The sequence below is a fragment of the Schistocerca americana genome, chromosome 2 (genome assembly GCF_021461395.2).
Source record: "Schistocerca americana isolate TAMUIC-IGC-003095 chromosome 2, iqSchAmer2.1, whole genome shotgun sequence".
Classification (NCBI taxonomy): domain Eukaryota; kingdom Metazoa; phylum Arthropoda; class Insecta; order Orthoptera; family Acrididae; genus Schistocerca; species Schistocerca americana.
Window position 1 is genome coordinate 33,895,478 of NC_060120.1, and position 24,143 is coordinate 33,919,620.

Below are 24,143 nucleotides of genomic sequence, written 5' to 3' on the forward strand. Positions count from 1 at the left end.
TCTCTATTTGCAATGCGAATTGTGTCAGATATAGGGATGTAAAAATGAAAAAGCTGGCATACTATGCTTACTTTCATTCCATAATGTCATGTGGGATTATTTTTTGGGGTAATTCATCAAGCCAAGCTAAAGTTTTCCAGGCACAAAAACGTGCATTAAGAGTTATATGTGGTGTGAACTCAAGAACATCCTGCAGAAGCCTGTTTAGGGAACTAGGGCTATTAACTACTGTTTCCCAATATATTTATTCCTTAATGAAATTTGTCATTAAAAATATATCACTTTTTCAAACCAACAACTCAATTCATGGAATCGATACTAGAAATAAGAATAATCTTCACACGGATTTAAAGTCGCTTAGTCTTGTACAAAAAGGTGTGCATTATTCAGGAACACACATTTTCAATAACTTGCCAGCAGCCATAAAAAACTTAACAACCAATGAAATTCAGGTTAAGAGAAGCCTAAACGATTTATTGGTGGCTAACTCCTCCTACTCCATTAGAACCAACTGATTTGTGTGTGTGTGTGTGTGTGTGTGTGTGTGTGTGTGTGTGTGTGTGTGTGTAAGTACAATCTAACTTCTGAACCATTTCAGTGCAGTAATGTGTTCATTGTAAATAAGTATTATAGTAGTTCTATTACACGTTTATTACCTTATAAATAAATAAAAAAAACTTTTTTTATTTTAAATTCAGTGCATCAGTATTTGTAAAATGACTCTTTCATATAGTGTTCATTAAAAAATGACGATCATTCCACTTGGGACCTGTGGAATGATACAAAAGCTTATTTGTTTTAGTTGTAAATATTTGGCATGTATTGTTGTTTTTCTGACATATTCTACATCCTGGAGGACCTCCTCACTACGGATCAAATTGGAATGAAAGTAAATCTAATCTATGCTAAAGGAGATGGACAAAGAGAGCGATGAGGAGGGATGAAGAGATGGAGAGAGTGGAGAGGAGGAGATAGACAGACAGAGGTAGGAGGACAGAGAAGTGGGGAGAGGTTGGATTGGAACAGTGATTGGAGAGGAGGAGATGCGTGTGATGAATGTGCTGAACATGTATGCAGGTCACTCCGCGGGAAAAGGCTAGTGCTAAACGATTTCGCGGAGTTGTCTGGAGCTCACGACGTGGAGGGGTTGGCCACCAGCCCATGTGGGGGTAGGACCGGAGTCAGAGGCCCTGTGGGGCAGAGCAGAGGTTTTAAAAGTGTTATGTGTATCAAATTGGGAGTGAGTGATCCCTAGTGATCAAGAACGTTGGTTTCCAGTTTTTTGTGGAAAGGGCGTGATTTAATGAGTGACCACTTACTAGGTTGATGGAACTCTCATATCACAACGTGGAGCATCAGCTGGCTAGAAGTAATGCATGATGATAACGAGGCAGACTTAGCGGGATTCCATTTATTCCAGTGCAAAACTTGTGGTGTTTTTGTGTATGTCGTGCTCCTTCTTATCACTGGATAGTTATCCTACTTAGTGCATGGAGGATATTTTAGAAACTAGTTGGAGATGGTAAAGTGGCGTTGCGGTGCTCATTTTCCAATCCAGTGGTCGAGTCATGGAGTCTTTTGAAAGTAGTTGGAGTGTTACAGGAAATTAATTAATGGTACGAGAGTAGTAACGATGTTAACTCTGTCTCGCTAGTCAAAAAGATGCTGTTGGCCCTCAATAAGGCTAATAGAATACGTGTAGAAGTCGTGAGAATTAATTCGGGATTGTCAACAGACATTTCGAAGTCTACAGAACGCCCAAGCGACCCAAGTGGTCGCCTGGGGCGATAGGCTGAAATGGGCACCAAGCTGAGAGGGGCGTCAGAGGTAAGAGCAATACATCTACACAAAACGTGTGACAATTAGTAGTGAAAATTGACAGAGGTGAAAATATACGATAAGAAGCAAACATTTTCCAGTAAACAAATCCGAAAACAAGCCATTTCGAGAAGAAGTTAACACTTCGAAAAGTTAACATTCCAAACGCATTTGTACCAATAATAATAATGGCGTGTGACGAGGGCCTCCCGTCAGGTAGACCGCTCGCCTGGTGCAAGTCTTTCGATTTGACGCCACTTCGGCGACTTGCGCATCGATGGGGATGAAATGATGATGATTAGGACAACACATCACCCTGTCCCTGAGCGGAGAAAATCTCCCACCCAGCTGGGAATTGAACCCGGGGATCTAAGGATTGACAGTCCATCGCGCTGACCACTCAGCTACCAGGGGCGGACTTCTACAAATTCACCTTGTCGAGAGGGCCCTGCCCTGTTTGAATCCCGCCAGTTCTGATGCAATTCAGGTCTGTCGTTACGATTATATCGTCTGTCGTCATGTCGGTAGATTCCATAATTTCTTTCTTGTACGTCACATGGTGGAAAATTTCGCCCTGAATCGTAACTGCGCGCTGAACTGTTGCGTCTGAAGTTATTCTGTCTCCCCTCATACTAATTGTTTTGGTTCCCATATTGTCTGTTTCTATGGTTATCTCTGTCATATTCATTACTACGGAAGTACCATCTTTCTCTGTAACTCTTACAACTGTGCCAACGGTTGTCATACGAGTGGTGTTTGTTTTGGTCACGATTTACGTTGTAAGAATAGCCTCGTCGTGTCCAGTTATTATTTCTGTCATCGCGGAATTGTGACGGATGTGACCTGTAATTGTTGTGTTCCTGTTTTCACGTCCCGTAGTTGTCAGTGTCAATTTACAATTCTTGTAAGAGTCCCTGAAAAGCTTCAATGTCGTCTTTGCAACGTCCTGCCAAAATAATATGTCGTAAATGTTCAGGCAATTTGATTAAGCAAATGCGGATGAGTTCTGAGGGGCTGTAAGGGTTTGGCAGGTACTGATTCTTGTGCAACATGTCTTCAAAATATTTCACAAGACTGGAAAATTCAGATTGTTCGAAATGTTTCATCATTATGATGCTATGTTTTACTCGGTCTTGTGTAGCTTGAGACCAATATGCTGAGAGGAGGGCACGATAAAATTCTCCTTCACTGTGACAATCGTGAATGACCGATCGCATTCTTTCAGCTGGTTCATGAGGACAATAGTTCATACTGAGGTCAGTGGTGGCTCATAACCACACATTCACACTAATGTCGTAGTCGGCTTCTTTGTCGGCCCATGTTCACCGCAACGGTTTTGCTTCTGTTATCCTATGGTTTCACCTGTGTCCATTTTTCCTATTAATTATGACCACCCTGTATATACAGAATAGTCTAAGTGGAATGGTCAGTATTCAGGGATGTGACAGGAACGATCATTTGAAACAAAGAAGTTCAGTATACTTGGATTGATAAATGCACACCTTAAGAGCTGAGACCACTTCTCCGTCTTCGCTACTGTGAAACACATCTCATCAACCAAACAAGTGCTCACAGCTCTAAGGACATGCATTTTATAATCCATGTCTACTCGACAATTTTTTTCTTCTTTTCTCCCAAAATATGGAAAGCAAAGATGCATCTAACACCGTCTGCTCATCTTAGTGATTCTGATGTTTAATCATCACAGTGCAGTAGACTAAAGAACCAACAGATGTTGCTGTTAGTTTCATAGCACACCAAAGAATCAACAGACGGCGCTAGTAGCTTTTTGTAACTCAGTGACAAATGTATGTTCGGGAGTTTACGTCAGTGGCACAATTAAGCGCCGCTCTCTTACCTTTAGGAATGTAAACTAACATTGAATTTACAGGGTGATCAAAAAGTCAGTATAAATTTGAAAACTTAGTAAACCACGGAATAATGTAGACAGAGAGGTAAAAATTGACACACATGCTTGGAATGACATGGGGTTTTATTAGAACAAAAAAGAAAAAACAAAGTTCACAAAATGTCCATCAGATGGCGCGTGAAAGATCTCTTGCGCGCGTCGTTTGGTGGTGATCGTGTGCTCAGCCGCCACTTTCGTCATGCTTGGCCTCCCAGGTCCCCAGACCTCAGTCCGTGCGATTATTGGCTTTGGGGTTACCTGAAGTCGCAAGTGTATCGTGATCGACCGACACCTCTAGGGATGCTGAAAGACAACATCCGACGCCAATGCCTCACCATAACTCTGGACATGCTTTACAGTGATGTTCACAACATTATTCCTCGACTACAGCTATTGTTGAGGGATGATGGTGGACATATTGAGCATTTCCTGTAAAGAAAATCATCTTTGCTCTGTCTTACTTTGTTATGCTAATTATTGATATTCTGATCAGATGAAGCGCCATCTGTCGGACATTTTTTGAACTTTTGTATTTTTTTTTGTTCTAATAAAACCCCATGTCATTCCAAGCATGTGTGTCAATTTGTACCTCTCAATCTACATTATTCCGTGATTTATTCAGTTTTCAAATTTATACTGACTTTTTGATCACCCGGTACATGGCTAGGATATACAGATTTACTGATTTCGCTTTGTCTGTTAAAAACTTAACGACGTTGCTTTGCTTCTTTGATATGTTTTATTTATATTCTTTGCTACGAAAAACGAAAGTATGTACATAGTGTTGCTGTACGTGGTCGCTCTGTGCTATGGCGCCCGGTGGTCTCGTGGTTCTAGGCGCTCAGTCCGGAACCGCGCGACTGCTACGGTTGCAGGTTCGAATCCTGCCTTGGGCATGGATGTTGTGTGCTGTCCTTAGGTTAGTTAGGTTCAAGTAGTTCTAAGTGCTAGGGGACTGATGACCATAGCTATTAAGTCCCTTAGTGCTCAGAGCCATTTGAACCATTTTGCTATGGCGCCCGTCAAAAGTTTTAGACTACGGCCGTACCTCACCTTGTTTCCTTTTAATCGTCACAGAGTGTGGTATTTTGTGTACACCACTTTTTAAAATTTTTATCTCCATTTTTACAGTCACTCCCTTTGTATGCTCTCTTCCATCATGTTCCCCCTTTTTTATATTTCTGTTTCGCCATATTTCCTTCTTTATGTTGCCATAAATGTCTCCCTGTTATGTACGTACTGTCTCTAGACTGAAGAGGGGCGTCTATGCTGCCGCCAGCCCGCCCCGAATGGGGAATTGAAATTCAGTAAAAAAATAAAAATAAAAGAAACGAATATATTCAGTTTGCTTTGTAGTTTGAGTGCATACTCATTACATTTTGCTTCAGTTTTGTTTGCGAACAAAAATGCCTAGAAAATGCTCGAGTCTCTCTGAATACACCAGAACGGCTATAAGTCTCAGAATCCAATGAAGGTCATGAAGGGACACTTTCTGTGGCTCGACATCTGGATTTAACTCACTTTTTGGAAACTCCTTCCGAAAACGAAGCGCAGTGTAACTGTGATCTCGCTCCTCAGAAACCTTCACCCACGGAAGCTTAATGGTATTTTTCTCCAATGTAGCCGGCCGCAGTGGTCGAGCGGTTCTAGGCGCTACAGTCTGGAACCGCGCTACCGCTACGGTCGCAGGTTCGAATCCTGCCTCGGGCATGGATGTGTGTGACGTCCTTAGGTTAGTTAGGTTTACGTAGTTCTAAGTTCTGGGGGACTGATGACCTCAGAAGTTAAGTCCCATAGTACTCAGAGAGCCATGTTCTCCAATGTAACATCAAAGAAGCTGAAGTTTTGTTGGGAACAGGCTCAGGGCAGCGAGTTTTTACAACACTAATCTTGCTTCCTCTTAATAATTTACCATTTCGCTTTAAAAGCGTACGATTCCCGGTGAGCTTATGTTATGCCATGACCATGAACGAAGCAAAACACCAGACACTGCGTGTTGCGGCCTGGATCTTAGGAGCTAGTTACTCTTCGCATAGCCATCTCCCGTGTTAGCGAAGAAAAGAAGCCCCTTGTTCATGTCCCTAGTCATATTACATTAAACACCGTATACGAAGAATCTTTATAAGTCAAAAACAAATTACACATGCTTGCAGTTTTTTTTACGTCGCCTTGTAGAAGAAGCGAAAAAACTTGTAAATTCGCTGTTTTTTGACACAGAAATACTGTGAACTTCAGTGATCACCTCCTTAGAGCTATAATTGCCTCTTCAAAAGTTGACGCATTGTTCGTGCGTGTTAAGAACTTATTTTATTTAGTTTCTGGCAACGAAGACTTTCACGACGGATTCCTTAGATAAAAAGTTCTCAGTTTATTTGCGCGTCAAATTCGGATAAAATAGCAGATTCCATCCGACGTCTACCGCTGCAAGTAAGCAGAGAATTTTATATCCAAACTTTGTTTCTGTTTGCTAAAAACTTATGAATTCCATATGAAATAATTTAAATTCATCATTGTAACTCTTTGCTGTAGGTCTCATCAGATGTTTGTAAATCCACACTGTGCGGCCTTGTAAAAACACAGCTTTTTGAAGATATTGCAAGCTGGCGTCAGTTTTGCCACTCCCCCCCCCCCCCCCCTCCCTCGAAGTACCTTGGCAAATATCCGTTACATCATGAAAAATTTCTCGTTTCGTGTTATTAATGTAAACTTTACAGCATTTGTCTTAAACTGTTCTGTTGTGTATGACAGCTGTGACTGCGATTGTGGGAGCTATTTGTGAAGCGATAATCCATTAATTTTTCTGTAAATGGCGTGTTCTTAAGCCATTCGTGACAGATTTCACTGACTAGTCATTATAAGCAAATGATAAACGCTTCTCAACCGACGGCTGCGTCAAAAGCGTGCAGATTCAACATTGCCATGAGGACCCTAGCAACGTAGGCTGACAAGCGTTTACGGGCTGCTGATAATGACTGTAATCGGCCGAAACCGGTATAAGTACTAAAGAATTTATGGGACCATTGATTGAAATAAACCTTATAGTTAAAAATAACGTTCTCACTGATGGTCTTTGCCAACAACTTGCCAAATATGAATGATAACGCACCGAGTTCAGAATGTGTAAGTTGGATGCTGCATAAACTTCTACGTGAACACACTTAGCTATCATAGTCTTAATTTCATTTACCGTAATCGATGATTTTCGAAACTCTGCAACATACCTAACGTAACTACCGCAATGATTCATTATTTAAGTAATGTCATATTCTTCTTGTTGAGAAGGCCATTAGTATCTGTCCCGTATTGTCATAAATGGGTGTGATAGTTTCCCTGCAGTTTTTAAGTATGTAATTCCTTTCAGCAATCCCTAAAAATCTCTGTTAAGTATGTAACGTTAAATGAACGGCTTTTGTGGTGTTGCAGTTATTACTTTTGTTCAAAGGACGAAATTCATGGGGTAGTTGACGGTGATATGGCGCAACTACACCGAGGCGACAAAAGTCACGGGACACTTCCTAGCATCGTGTCGGACCTACTTTTGCCCGGCGTAGTGCAGCATCACGACGTGGCATGGACTCAACAAGTCGTTGGAAGTCTCGTGCAGAAGTACTGAGCCATGCCGCCTCTGTAGCCGTCCATAATTGCGAAAATTTTGCTGGTGCAGGATTTTGTGCGCGAACGGACCTCTCGATTATGTCCCATAAATGTCTGATGGCATTAATGTCAGACGATCTGGATGGCCAACTCATTAGCTCGAACTGTCCAGAATGTTCTTCAAACCAATCGCTAACGACTGCGACCCAGTGACATGACGCATTGTCGCTCATAAAAATTACATGGTTGTCTGGGAACATGGAGTCCATGAATGGCCTCAAATGGTTTTCACGTACCCAAACATAACCATTTTCAGTCAATGATCGGTTTAGTTGGACCAGAGAGCCCAGTCCATTGGATGTTATCACACCCCACACCATTATGCAGCCACCTCAGGTCGCACAGTGCCTTGCTGACATCTTGTGTCCGTAGCTTCGCCCGCAGGACGTGGTCTAGTGGCTAGCGTTGCTGCCTCTGGATCACGTGTTCCTGGGTTCGATTCCCCGCCAGGTTGGGGATTTTCTCTGCCCAGGAACAGGGTGTTTGTGTTGTCCTCGTCATTTCATCGTCACATCATTCGTAATAGCGGATAGATTGGACTGTGAAAAACACTGGACTGTGTAAAAAATGGGAATCTGTATGGGCGCTGATGACCAAGCAGTTGAGCGACCCGCAAGCCAAACATCATCATCCATGGCTTCGTGGGGTCTGCGCCACACTCGAACTCCACCGTCAGCTGTTACCAGCCGAAATCGGGACTCATCTGACCAGGCCACGGCTTTCCAGTCGTCTAGGCTCGAACCGATATGTTCACAAGTCCGGGGCAGGCGCTGCAGGCCAAGTCGTGCTGTTAACAAAGGCACTCGCTTTGGTCGTCTCCTGCCACAGCCCATTAACGCCACATTTCGACGCACTGTCCTGACGGATACGTTCGTCGTACGTCCCACTTCCATTTCTGCGGTTATTTCACGCAGTGATGCTTGTCTGTTAGCACTGACAACTCTACGTAAACGCTGCTTCTCTTTCTCGTTAAATGAAGGCCGTCGGCCACTGCGTTGTCCGTGATGGAACATCATGACTGAAGTTTGTTTTTTTCGACAGGTCCTTGAGACTGTGGATCTTGAAATATTGAATTCCCTAACGATTTCCCAAATGGAGTATTCCATGCGTCTAACTCCAACTACCATTCCGCGTTAAAAGTCTGTTAATTCAGATAGTGCGATCATAATCGTGTCGTAAACTTTTTCACATGAATAACCTGACAGCTTCGCCGATGCACTGCTCTTTTATATCTTTTGTACGCGATAGTACCTCGATCTTTATATGTGGACATCGCTATCCCATGACACATCAGTGTAAATCCGTGTTTAAGTTTAGAGTGGCACTGGTGGTACCTGAGTGCAGTTTGTAGTGCTGCATCATTCACGAGTTGGGTATAAAAAACTCTGAGATGAACGCGACGAGTGCAGGTACTGGCGACTGTAAAGTGCGAGGTGTGATTCAGCTTCTGCACGCGGAGTTGTTAGTCATCGTGTCAGGCATCACAAGCTCGCCGCCTGTAGCACGGCGTCGTGTTAGGGATACGACCTGTGTTCGAAAGGGTGATTCGTAACGAAGGAGGAGAAGGTGGGCTCCATCATTACGCGAAACACCACCTTGCTGCTTAATCCTTTGCAGATGTCGGGACTGTCCACGATGCTGTAATGGAGACTTGGAATTTCAGGCAGCTATGCAATATAACTAGAGTGGAGAGCTGTCTCAAACATCTTGAGTCTGAAGACTACAACAACAATGTCATACGAAGAAGGGTTACTTAATTTGGCTTCGAAGCACAACAGTTCTAGGTGTGCAAATGTAAACATGTGTGATGACTATTGTGCGTTGCTTTTGTAGCATTCGATATTAATATCTTTGCGCTATAAAAAGTTTTGCACTTTCAGAATGACACCAGTTTTCACTTCAATGTAAGATTTAAGAATTTACTGATATGTCTCAGTTATTTGTTCATATCCCGAAATGACGTAAAGGGCTGTTAAAGGACGTGTGAAGTAAAATTAGCTTTATCAGAGCACGATAACTGGGACCAGGTGGGTTGGATATTCGGCTCTGGAAAACTGTTTTTTTTTTTCAGTATTACTCTCCTTACTCTGCCAGGCCCGTGTACTGAAGGCATTAACATTCATGGATTCGAAACATCCAGCTCGAGTCATTCATTCACTGTGTTCCGCAGGCTCCATCAAAGAAGAGAACCTTCAGGGATGTGGAACGAGTCATGCCATACATTAACAAAAGATACGGAAATCACACAAGCTTTATCTCTACGCTATATTAACAATAAGCTATCCGTGTTTACGCCAATTACATTTAATTAAGTATGTTAAAACTAAACTGCTAACTTGAAAAAAACTGCGGCTCCCTCAGTTATATTAATCAGCTGCTGTTTATCTCTTATTGGTCGCTGAATATTTATTCCGTTACGTCGCCATTTTTCCAACAAAATACACTGTTGTACAAAACTTAAGGACGAAAGTAACTTTCACATTTAGTGTCTTTGCCATGTAACTTAGCTCGATGAAACTTGGACCACACATACAAAGAACTGTTGCAGTATAATATATTATAGTATCGCATGGAAGATAGCAGAAAGAAGTACGCAAGGGGACGAACAGAAATGACGCTTTTATTGAAAGACAATGGTTACACTGAAGCGACCGAGATTTATGACTGTACGTTGGACACTACAAAAGGCGGGACGTGGTTCTTAATAGGGTGTGTGACCACCACGGACGGCAATGCATCCTCTGCAAGGCGCTCCCATTCAGGCTTCAAGGGTGGTATGGTGTCTTGGTGGGGCACTCCATTTCTCCACCAGCGAGGTTGACAACTTACTTTGACACGGTACTCCTTCCTCCTACGCGTTTTTTTCAGGTGCGCAATCGGCCTTCACTTATTTTTATCGATGGCAATGCGCGCCCGCATCCAACTGCACAGTCGGAGCAGCTGTTGGAACGAGAGTACATTCGGCGAATTGATTGGCCTACCCGTTCTCCCCACTTACATCCCATCGAGCAGGTGCAGGAACCGCTACGGAAACAAATTGTAGCAGTCCACGAGCACCAATGACCGTCCAATAGTGGTCAACCGTGCTCGTGGAGGAATAGAACGCCCTACTGTAAAAATTACTCACCAGTCTTCCGGCACAGCATGGATCGCTGTCCGTGGTGATCGCACATTCTATTAAGTACTATGTCCGACCTTTTGTAATGTCCAGGGAACCTTCATAAATCGCGGTTACTTCAGTGTAATTACTGTCTTTAAATAATAGTGGCATTTACGTTCGTTTCATTGCGTATTCCTTTCAGTTACATACTGTGGTATACTATAGCAGTTATTTTTATGTATGGTAAAAGGTTCGACGAGCTATGTTACTCGGCAGGGACACATCATGTGAAGGTTACTCTGGGCCTTGAGATTTGCACTCCACTGTAGTTGTCTGTAGTTGTCTACGTCTGTAAATACTTTTTTACTACTTGCACTGCACCTTTACAACGCATAGCTTGCAGCCAACATAACTTTCAATGCTCGAATATTCACATAATTTGTAGGAGTGACTAATGAGATATGTTTTTAATTTTATTTTCGACTAGGCGTGATTCCCAATTTTTTGCTGTATGCTAGGTGGCTGGAGTAGGAATTAAAATCCGTGGAGAAGAAATAAAAACTTTGACAGAATTATAATGTCATCGGCAAACCTCAGAGACAGCAAACGACCTGGAAGAGCAGTTGAACGGAATAGACAGGAGTAGGTATTAAAATCCATGGAGAAGAAAAAAAACTTTGAGGTTCGCCGATGACATTGAAATTCTGTCAGAGACAGCAAAGGACTTGGAAGAGCAGTTGAACGGAATGGACAGTGTCTTGAATGGAGGGTATAAGGTGAACATCAACAAAAGCAAAACAAGGACAATGGAATGTAGTCGAATTAAGTAGGGTGATGCTGAGGGAATTAGATTACGAAATGAGACACTTAAAGTAGTAAAGGAGTTTTGCTATTTGGGGAGCAAAATAACTGATGATGGTCGAAGTAGAGAGGATATAAAATGTAGACTGGCAATGGCAAGGAAAGCGTTTCTGTAGAAGAGAAATTTGTTAACATCGAGTATAGATTTAAGTGTTAGGAAGTCTTTTCTGTAAGTATTTGTATGGAGTGTAACCATGTATGAAAGTGAAATGTGGACGATAAATAGTTTGGAGAAGAAGAGAATAGAAGCTTTCGAAATGTGGTGTTACAGAAGAATGCTGAAGATTAGATGGGTAGATCATGTGACTAATGAGGAGGTACTCAATAGAATTGGGGAGAAGAAGAATTTATGGCACAGCTTGACTAGAAGAAGGAATCTGTTGATAGGACACATTCTGAGGCATCAAGGGACCATGAATTTTGTATTGGAGGGAAGCGCGGAGGGACACCAAGGCATCAATACACTAAGCAGATTCAGAAGGATGTAGGTTGCAGTAGTTGCTCGGAGATGATGAAGCTTGGACAGGATAGAATAGAATGGAGAGCTGCCTCAAACCAGTCTCTGGACTGAAGACCACAATAACAACATGCTAAGTGGCAGGTTGTTAAATACTTTTGCACCAGAGTACAAAACATCACTCTGGATGCTCGTCAAGATCGCATTATTTTTGTTTCTCGCCTTGTTATTGTACAGACCACAGTTCAGCTATAACTGAATTTTATTTTGAGGTATAAAAACCATTGTGGTTTAGATGTATTGGGAAGCGGGTGCAAGAATTTCAGGATACTTCTGTAGGATGTACCGTTAGCAACTTCACACAACATTCTTACTGCTCTCTTTTGCTGAATAAAAACTTTACTTACTTTAGGTGAGATGAATCACCATAGTGACTGCCTAAAGTTTATGGCTAAATCGCTGCAGCTAGATACCGAAAGGACCACATAAAATTGCAATACGAGTTGTGACTAAATAACTCGGAGAATAGATCATCATCAAAATGTCAACATTTGTTAAGAATGCGGACATGTGTGAGCACCTGGAGAGACATTCTGGGGGCGGACATAATATGGAAACACGAAAAACACAACACTTTACCGTGCTTCTCAGGGTTCCCAGGGTACAGGAAATCCCTTGGCATTCCAAACAGCTTCCACCCGTCTCGGAATGGATAAATGCAGACCCTTATGGTTTTCAAGGGTCAAAATGGGTCAAATGGCTCTAAGCGCTATGGCACTTAACATCTAAGGTCATCAGTCCTCTAGAACTTAGAACTACTTAAACCTAACTAACCTTCGGACATCACACACATCCATGCCCGAGGCAGGATTCGAACCTGCGATCGCAGTAGCCGCGTGGCTCCGGACTGAAACGCCTAGAACCGCCCGTCCACAGCGGCCGGCGGTTTTCAAGGTATTCTTATACTGCTCTCCCTGCGAACCAGTGGCAACTTCAGCTAAGGATGGCGGAGGTCGGTAATGATCACGCACGTTTCTCTCCAAAATAGACTACAAAGGTTCAACAATATTGGGATCTGGCGACTGTGGTGTCCAGGGAAGATGCCCCAATTCATCCTCGTGCCCGCAAAACCTGTCCTGGAAGATGGCAGCTGTGTGAACAGTGGCCCCGTCGTTTTGGATCACAGCGACTGGGCAACACGTATTGTACCATGGGATGGACCTGATTCCCAAAATGGTCACGTAGTCCTGGCAGTAATGCAGCCTTTCTCAGTAACCATGGCTGCCATGGAATACTACGATATGGCCGCCCAAATCGTCACCGCAACGCGACATGTTTCTCTCGTCGGACGTAAAGCCGGCAGAAGCTGTACACAGTGCGCAACATGACTCATCCGACCGAGTGACTTTCTTCCATTGCTCCACAGTCCATGTTTTATGGCTTCAGCACCACGTCTTCCTGTTACGGGCATTCACATCACAGATGAGTAGCCTTGGAATTCCATCTCGGCCTGCAGTTCCCTGCTTATCGAGCTCCCTTCGGGTTGCTTTGATGATGAGATGGTTCAAGTGTGCGACATTCAGGGCTGCAGTCATTTTTGCAGCTGTCTTCTCATTATTTTTCGTCACATTATTCTTCAGTGACCGTCTGCCACCACTACTCAAAACACACTTCCGTTCGCATCGTGATTTAGGGGATGATGTTGCTCTGCTTTGCCTGTATGCGATATAAATCTTCGATACGGTGCCTCTTGGTTCAAAATGGTTCAAGTTGCTCTGAGCACTATGGGACTTAAGATCTGAAGTCATCAGTCCCCTAGAACTTAGAACTACTTAAACCTAACTAACCTAAGGACATCACACACATCCATCCCCGAGGCAGGATTCGAACCTGCGACCGTAGCTGTCGCGCGGATCAAGATTGAAGCGCCTAGAACCGCTCGGCCACATCGGTGCCTGTTCAAACACCAAACACTTCGGCTCTCTTGGTTAGGGTAGCACCCACTATAGGAGCAACAACAGCTTCTCCACCTTGTAATTCACTTAGCTCCGACACGATGCAGTCACAAGTACACGGAACACTGTTCTGACCTCGAGTAAAACATGCAAAGTATTGAGGACGTGGCATCAGTGCCCTTCGTGGTCAGATACAACAGCACATCTCCCAGGCTTGGCTAGCACCTGCATGCATTCCTCACAGTATTTCCGTATTTTTGTCCAACTCCTACACACACACACACACACACACACACACACACACACACACACACACACACACACACACACACAACTATACAGAGATTAGTGTGCTATGGCTAGTCGGACGTAGTCAGTGTGAAGTCTGTCATAGTGTAATGGAACTACAAGTCTTAACTCACGTAGCAGAAAGTGACGATCGAGTGGCATGTGATGCCTGTACAAGTCTAGGGAATTAGATTAGATTAGATTAGTACTTGTTCCATAGATCATGAATAGACACTTCGTAATGATGTGGAACGTGTCAGATTAATAAAAGGTGTCTATACAAGATATTACATTAGACAAAATATTATATGAGACTCAATATTTTAAATTTTTTTGTGGGGCTTGGGAAATTACTCACTTACTATATCCAAAAATTCATCTAATGAGTAGAGGGAGTTGCCATTAAGAAATTATTTTAATTTCCTTTTAAATACTATATGGCTATCTGTCAGACTTTTGATGCTATTAGGTAAGTGACCAAAGACTTTTGTGGCAGCATAATTTACCCCCTTCTGAGCCAAAGTTAGACTTAACCTTGAGTAGTGAAGATCATCCTTTCTCCTAGTGTTGTAGCCATGTACACTGCTATTACTTTTGAATTTGTTCGGACTGTTAATAACAAATTTCATAAGTGAATATATATATTGTGAGGCTACAGTGAAGATTTCTAGCTCTTTAAATAAGTGTCTGCAGATGATCTTGGATGAGCTCCAGCAATTATTCTGACTACACGCTTTTGTGCAATGAATACTCTTTTACTCAATGATAAGTTACCCCAGAATATGATGCCATACGAAAGCAGAGAATGAAAACAGCCGTGGTAAGCTAATTTACTCAGATGTACATCGCCAAAATTTGCAATGACCCTAACAGCATAAGTAGCTGAACTCAAACGTTTAAGCAGATCCTCAGTGTGTTTTTTCCAGTTCAACCCCTCATCAATGCATACACCTAGAAATTTTGAATATTCTACCTTAGCTACCGATTTCTGATCGAAGTCTATATTTATTAATGAGGCATTCCATTTACTGTGTGGAACTGTATATACTGTGTTTTGTCAAAGTTTAATGAGAGCCCATTTGCAGAGAATCACTTAATGATTTTCTGAAAAACATCATTTACAATTTCACCAGTTAATTCTTGTCTGTCGAGTGTGATAGCTGTACTTGTATCATCGGCAAAAAGTACCAGCTTTGCATCTTCGTGATATAGAATGGCAAGTCATTAATATATATTAAGAACAGCAGAGGACCCAAGACCGAACCTTGCGACACCCCATTCTTGATTGTTGCCCAGTTTCAGAAATCACCAGTTTTTTGCATATTATGTAAACTATATATTTCAACTTTCTGCACTCTTCCAGTTAGGTATACAACCGTGAGCAGAAAAACTGTCTACAATAGGTTCAAACGCTTTAGATACGGAAAGGAAACTATTCGATGCGCCATCGGCCGTCAGCAAGAACAATGACAGATAACACTGACCTAGTTCGCTGTCGAATTCTGGTACACAATCAGTAGTTGTCTCTGACATTGATATCACGGGAACTGGAAATTAGCGAGCTCGTTGTTACCGCCATCCTTCACAAAGGTTTCAGGAAACCGGTCAGCTGGTCGCGATTTGTGTCCTGAAAATCGACTGACGTACGGGTAGTAACAATGATGGAAATTTCTTGAGGTTTCATAGACACTTATGACAGATATCTATGCCGCGCGGGATTAGCCGCGCGCTCTAAGGCGTTGCAGTCCTGGACTGTGCGGCTGGTCCCGGCGGAGGTTCGAGTCCTCCCTCGGGCATGGGTGTGTGTATTTGTCCTTAGGATAATTTGGATTAAGTAGTGTGTAAGCTTAGGGACTGATGACCTTAGCAGTTAAGTCCCATAAGATTTCACACACATTTGAACATTTTGAACAGATATCTATATTTTTCTGGCTATCAGCATTGGGTAGTTCGAGAGTAATTGTCACCATTTCAATGATACATCGGGTAAGCAGCAACCGAGCTCACAGTATACCGAAGGATGATGAACATGATTCGTGACAGCAAGGCTTCGATTGATTCCAGAAGTCGCCTTCCCTAACAGTTTCCACCAGGTTTGCAAATGTTACCAAAACTGTACCGTCTCTAATGGAGATCGCACTTGTATTTTCTTTGCTCTCCTATAGCCTTCGACGAACTCTTTAGACGCACCTGGTAACAGTGTCGTGTACCTCCCAACTTAGTGTAAGCGTTACTATCCCTGTGTCAATTTTGCTGCTTACTTCATCAAACAGCGTCTCATTTGCTCTCAGAAGTTTGCCTGAATTTCGTTCCGAGCCGCACCACGTCAAAAAATTCTGGAATCGGAGCTGAGACTGCTGCGTCGGTAGTAACTACACTAACCATTGGACGATAACGTCATTAATGTAGACCCTCGACAAGTCTCTGGCATACTCGAGATAGTTCGTCGCTATGTGTCGGGTGTGTTACTAGCTTAGAGCCAATCTCGTGATCTTTGTAGAAAATTTGGCCGGTTCTATTCGTTATAGCAGACTATTTGGTGCCATCTAGACAACAAACGACATAGCTTCGTTACATTTATAACACACTTACACAAGATTTGCAGGGAAGCCAAATATTTAAAATTTCATAATTGCAATTATTCCGTTGTAATGTTTGATGAGATGCTGTTTCATTATAAAGTCCATATTGCCTAGTGACACGTTAGGTATATGAAACTATATTTGGAGAGAAAGTCTTCATAAATGTGTGTAATGTACAGTCAAAAAATAGTGAGATTTTGAAATCAGTTAATGGAGGTGTTGAAGAGTGAACGGTGGGAGACAATATCTCGATACTGTGACGGCAGGGATTGCATTGTTTGCACCTGAAATTCTTACGTGCTCTAGCTCTTCGCTTTAGGAATGAAATAAAAACTAAAAAATATTGATCATCACGTAAATTGTGATGTATCTACATTTTCAGTTGACGTAATAGAAACGCTAAATATGCAAATATCAACAGCCGAAGAAGTGATAATAAACAGCCTACGAATTCACTATACTTCGTTTGTGTAATAAAACGTTCATATTTCGTACTCTCGTATTACAAGTCGTTCTCGATTTTTTTTGAGTTACCTCCGTAACAGTATGACCGAAGCCCCATTCCCTAATACTCTCACAACTGCAAAGCTAATAAAGTATTTCAATGATAAATTAACATAGGAATATCTTGACAGCATCGAGATGTTAGTGTACTAATTTAAAAAATTAGTGCTCGTGATGTTAACGAGGAGAAAAAGCTGGTTACAAAAAGTTGTGAATACGAACAACGATAGTGAAATTCAGTACCAGTAGAAACCTGAGCGTTCAGTAAATACTCTATTATTTCATAGTATTTGTATGAGTAGCAGCTATTTGAAATTGTAGCTAAGATTTAACGAGAGACACAGTAGACATTGAGGTGACAAAAGTCATGGGATAGCGATATGCACGTGTATAGATGGCGGTAGCGTTGCGTACACAATGTGTAAAAGCGAAGTGCATTGGCGGAGCCGTCATTTGCAGTCAGGTGATTCGTGTGAAAAGGTTTCCGACGTGATTATGGCTGCACTATGGGAACTGACAGACTTTGAACGCAGAATGGTAGATGGAGCTAGTTGCGGGGGGAATGTACAGACTATAAACAGTGCCGTTTCTGACATGTGCCGGCCGGAGTGGCCGTGCGGTTCTAGGCGCTACAGTCTGGAGCCGCGTGACCGCTACGGTCGCAGGTTCGAATCCTGCCTCGGGCATGGATGTGTGTGATGTACTTAGGTTGGTTAGCTTTAAGTAGTTCTAAGTTCTAGGGAACTGATGACCACAGCAGTTAAGTCCCATAGTGCTCAGAGCCATTTGAACCATTTTTTGAACATGTAGTTTCGTCCGAGGGTTTGAATTCACAGCGACCCAGTGATACTGCTATAACGCGAGTTCCTAGACTGTGGCGTCATTCGTCGCATTATGACGGCCTGCACCAGTGCCTGATACGGGAGATAAGGAGCGGGGCAGTACTGTACGCTGTGACTTTTTCAAGCCTCCCAACGTAAGCCTTGACGGTGGCAAAAGGCCTAAGTGTCGGTAATTTCACGTCGCTGAAATGTTGTGCTTTCCACGAAACATCTGCGGTGCACCTAATCTAGTCTTAGTGCGACACTAAACGTTAACTGTCAAGAAATCACGGAGTCCTCACTCTGCGTACATGACTTCTAAGAATTCTCAGAGCTGACGCTTTCTCGGAACTGCAGATAAGCAGAAGAAAGGCGAAGGCACGTCCAGCGGCAAGTTTACTGATAAGAACCGATCAACAAGATCCTAGCAACAATAGACAGCGAGACAACTACCTGCACGATTCGCGCGTGGTTGGGGAGGTTGTACGGCGCGCTCGCTACGTAAGTCTTCCATTAACCGACACCGGCACTTGAACGAGGTCGCAGAGTGTACATCATTAAAGGAGGTTAGTGTTGAAGCGCCGGAGGAAGTCAGAGTACACTGTTGTCGCAGTAAGTACAAATGTACACTTGCGAGGAACTTAATTAACCTACCTGCTAGTGCAGTGGTTTCCAGTCTTTGTTTGACCGTTACCCCCCTGAATGCGGTTGGGCATTTGATAATACACCCTCCGCCCCCCTCCACCCTTCTCAATTCTCCGCTCCACCATCGCCAACTAAACTTTAGATCGGAAAATATTTTCTTTGAACATTATTATTTGTGAGAAGATGAAAAGTAAATGATATTTAGTTTTTGTGGGTGTTTGATTAACCCACGAATAAATGAGTCAATGAGAAAAATGATAGTGCTTGCGTCTAACAAGCTTTTTTTATATTTGAGTTGTTCTCAGCCAAAGCACGCCACAAATGCGGCGAATCCATCCAATACCTAGTAAAAATCTACTTTCACACCTATGCATCTTAAATTCCATTTTCCATCTGTGTAGGTGTGTGTGTGTGTGTGTATGTGTGTGTGTGTGTGTGTGTGTGTGTGTGTGTGAGTGTGTGTGTTAGAATGGTGAAGCAATTATCAGCACGTCGCGAGTGCTACCTACAACTCCTTGTCAGATCAGAAAGCTGACCACCTGAAGAGAGGGTAGACACTTATCACAACATAAGCTTTATCTGCACTACTACTCTCCATAGCGGCATTTACTTCACCTGCACATTGTATTCGCATTTAACCAATTTACTTAATAAAAAGAATGCAAAAGATTGTGATGAATAATTCAGACAACATCGGGAAGGTACAAAATTGTAGTGACTTAGGGGAAAAAAAGGAAAAAAAAAATCACAAATGGAGTCCCACAGGGTTCAATTTTGTGTCCACTCCTATTCCTTATATTGCACATGTGAGTGACCTCCCACTTGACATTCAACAAGCAAAATTGGTTCTTTTTGCAGACAATATTAGTGTTAGAACAGAAGAATTGACAAATGATATTTTCGAAAGAATTATTAAGTGCATTATTTTATCCATTTTGATTGGAGAACATCAAAGCTGTTTTTGTAAATTACAGTGTAGGAAACACTGCAACAAACCACAAGTTTTCTTGAAATGATTTTGTTATAACACTACTAGTTTCGGACCTGAACACATCGTCAGATAGTAGCGTCGACTTCTTGCAAGCTTTACATTTGTGACCTAAAGTATAACAAAAGTTTTGTGATGCTTAGTTTACACAGGATTTTTCATTTTACATTTGCGTCCCAAAATTTGACAAAGTTTTTCTGATTACACAGTGTTACACTTATGTATGCTATATTCATTGTACTTATTTCCTGAAAAGCCCTCATCTACATATTATACGATAGAGCTTTGCTTTTCTTTTACAACCCATACTGAACCATAACTGAACTAAAAAGGAGATGGCGCATTTGTTTACATCGGCTTCTGATATGATGTGCCAAAGAACGTGATATACAGGGTGTCCCAGCATCTTGTCCACCCAAAATATCTCTGGAACAATAACAGCTATTGGAAAACGACTTTCACCGGTATCAATGTAGGGCTGGGGCCCATGAATGTACATATTTGGAAACATTCTAAAACGAAAGCATATGTGTTTTTTAACACAAACTTATGTTTTTTTAAATGAACCTCCTGTATTTTTTCTTCAGCAATCCATAGCATGACAAAGCACATACACAACGGCGTCGATTGCATCGCAATATTCCCATTACATCCCGAGATATTAAGACGCGAAGTTGACGCTTGAAACACCCGACATGCGCTGCTAGCGCACGTCCTGAGGCTCAGGCGTGAACCCCACGCTGCCCGTAATCGCGATGTGATTGACATGTGTAATCACACCTCCACACTTATCAAGAGGTCCGAAACGAATAATACGGTCTGCTGCCATCAACTCTCATAAGCACATAATGGTTTCCCTCTTGCACGTTTTACGTATCTACGTACACAATATGAACCGGTACCGATCGGTGTACACCCGTCAGGTTGTCTTATTTATCCTGCACACCCAAAATAAGGTTTATCTAATGCATTATATGACCCATTGTGCCTGTCGCGCAGAGCCTGGCTCTACCTAGTCAAGTGTCCAACGTAGTTCCCACTACTGCCACAGTTACCACTTCGCCTTGTTTATGATTTGCGACCCATGCAAACTCCTGTACTCCACCACCCTCCGAGCATCCCATTTGTTGTTGCTTTGGCGTGCAGTACACCGCTTGTCAGTGTAGTCGTGCATCAGAGTAATCTAGTGACGGCACGGAGGTAGTACACATTGTGAATAAACGTTGTGTTGTGGAACTTATACTGTACAGTATAATGTACACACATGAAGATATGGTAGAAATGCTGCTGATCTATGGAGAATGTACATTGACGGGAAATACGTTATGAGATTGCTTGTTTGTTGATAGTACTGTTAGCGAAGATTATGATTATTAAACTAATATGTCTGTTTTCTACCTTACTCTACATGCCTGTACTGTACCCTGTTGTAGGTAGATGAAATGTTGTTCAGGCAGAACTACTGTACAGAAGACGATTCCCTGACAAGCCATCGCCTTCGCGCCGGATGTTTGGTCGTCACACATCTCGTCTACGTGAAACGGGAAGCTTAAATCCAAGACCTCGACATCGTCCTAGAACACGCACAGATGAAGGTGCTGAAGTTGCTGAGCTCGCTACCATAGCTGTGAATCCTCGAATCAGCACACGTCAAATTGAACGTGAAGTTGGTGTGTCGAAATCAAGTGCACAGCGCATTCTTAAACGTCATAAATTTCATCCTTACCATGTTCGTTTACACCAGGATCTTCATGGAAATGACTTCCGCAATAGGGTAACATTTTGTCGGTGGGCTCAACAAAAACTTCTGATTAATCCAATTTTTTTTTTTGTAGATGTTCTCTTTACCGATGAGGCATCATTCTCCAACAAAGGAATTGTCAATATGAGGAATATGCATTATTGGTCCGCAGCCAATCCAAAATGGCTCCGTCAGGTAGAGCATCAACGTCCGTGGAAAGTTAATGTTTGGTGTGGGATTATTGGAGATACCATTATCGGACCTTTCTTTATAAATGGCAGACAATACTCCAGATTTATACGACACAATCTTCCTGTTCTCTTGGACACCGTACCTCTGAACCTGAGAATGGTCATGTGGTATCAGCATGACGGATGCCCTGCACATAACGCCTTACGAGCACGACGACTTCTGAACCGTAAGTTCGCTGGTAGGTGGATTGGACGAGGTGGCCCACCGCTGGATTATTTTCCTTGGGGAGCAGTGCGATGCTGTTTACCAACGTGGACTAACAAAACTAGAGAACATGAAGCAACGTATTATTGATGCTTGTACAGCCATCAAAGAGGAAACAGTAGCACGAAGTAGGGCATCCTTCATCCGCAGAGTGACCCTATGTATGCAAGCCAATGGGCATCACTTTGAACATGAGATGTGAACGCTGTGTTTAGTATGTAGTGCTGGTATCACAGTAAAAGTTTCTACAAAGGGCCATTTTACCCAGTGATGTTAAGAAACGTTTGTTAGCAACAATTTGTCATTTAACGCTTTAGATAAACATAACATTGATAATTATGTGATAATAAAACTAAATGGTTAAACATGTTAACATTCATCTTCTATGTCCTACCTGAACTTCCCAAATCAAAATATTTTTACCTAAACAACGGTAAAACTTTTAGTCCACTTGCTCGTTTCACTAAAACCATCAACACGAATTTTACTATTACGAGTGAATGATTAACTGTCACTTGCGCTAGATTTACAGTAAAGTAAAGTTTTAACGGTGAACAGCATTGCCTTTTTAGTAACGGATTAACGATAAGCGAAGTTAACTTTGTGACTAACGTTGCGGTACACAGATATGTTACAGAACCGCATCACCCCTAGCCTACGGGATAAATACCTGCTGGAATGTACGACGTTAATGCAGGATGGCAGCAGACCGTATTATTCGTTTCGGACCTCTTGATAAGTATGGAGGTGTGATTACATATGTCAATCACATCGCGATTACGGGCAGCATGGGGTTCACGCCTGAGCCTCAGGACGTGCGCTAGCAGCGCATGTCGGGTGTTTCAAGCGTCAACTTCGCGTCTTAATATCTCGGGATGTAATGGGAATATTGCGATGCAATCAACGCCATTGTGTATGTGCTTTGTCATGCTATGGATTGCTGAAGAAAAAATATAGAAGGTCCATTTAAAAAAACATACGTTTGTGTTAAAAAACACATATGCTTTCGTTTTAGAATGTTTCCAAATATGTACATTCATGGGCCCCAGCCCTACATTGATACCAGTGAAAGTCGTTTTCCATTAGCTGTTATTGTTCCAGAGATATTTTGGGTGGACAAGATAGCTGGGACACCCTGTATGTGCAGATTGTGCAGATATGTTACACTTCTGGAGTTATTTCAAAGATCGTTCTACATAGTACAGATAATTTTAGGCAGTTAGACAGTTAATAATTTATGTTTGAGAGATGCTGGTAATGGACAATGAAGAAATTTCTCTCTGTTAAATAATTGTTTCTATCATTTCAAATTATAAGTGTTGTATGAAATTTTGCATGTACATTTGATTTTTTAGTTCTAGTTATAGTTCAGTGTGCAGTCAGGTTTATTGTGAATGTAGCTGTGTACTTCTAATTCCTCTGGTAAATTCACATGTACTTCTTCTTGACAAAATGTAATATTTCTAAGTTTTCTTTGATGCCTTTTCTTTGATGCCTACATATGTTTCCTTGTTAGGCCAAGTGAGTAGCGAAAGTTTTTTACTTAAGTTATTGCTCCTGAAAGTATCCATTTGTTTCTGGAATCGTGCACTGAGACTCCTACCAATTTGGCCAATGTAAAATTTGGGGCACATAGAGCAATTTAGTTTATAAATGTCAGACCTGTGGTACTCTTTAGTTTTTAAATCTAAGCTGTGAACAATTTTGTTTCATTTTATTGTTTATGGAAAAACTAAGTTTGATATTTTTGGCACAGAATAGGTTTGCAATCTGATGTGGTAATTTATCAATGAGTGGTATGCAGGCATATTTCACAGAGTTTTGAGGAGCTATTTGGGCTACAGTTCTGTTTGTTTTGGACTTAGAGATGGTTCAAATAGCTCCAAGCACTAAGGGACTTAACCTCTGAGGTCATCAGCCCCCTAGACTTAGAACTACTTAAACCTAACTAACCTAAGGACATCACACACATCCATGCCCGAGGCAGGATTCGAACCTGCGACCGTAGCGGTCTCGCGGTTCCAGACTGTAGCGCCTAGAACCGCTCGGCCACTCCGGCCAGCCTTGGACTTAGAGGTATATTTGTTACTGTATTTGTTTTTAACGCTATTGTGAAGCTTAGTGATGGTGTTAGAGCTGTAATAATTATTTTGGGCTATTAGTCTGAATGTTTTTAGTCCTTGTAGTTTATCTTCAGTGTCCTCAAAACTCGGAAGAACAGCTGTAGTGCTTGAGCCTGTATAGGGTTTGCTCTGTAACGTGGACACAGGTGCTATTTCATAAACGATTCCTGATGTTGGAACGTAGTTTTTCACAACGATAGCAAGCGAAGAGGAGACTATTTCACTCTATGTCTAATAATTT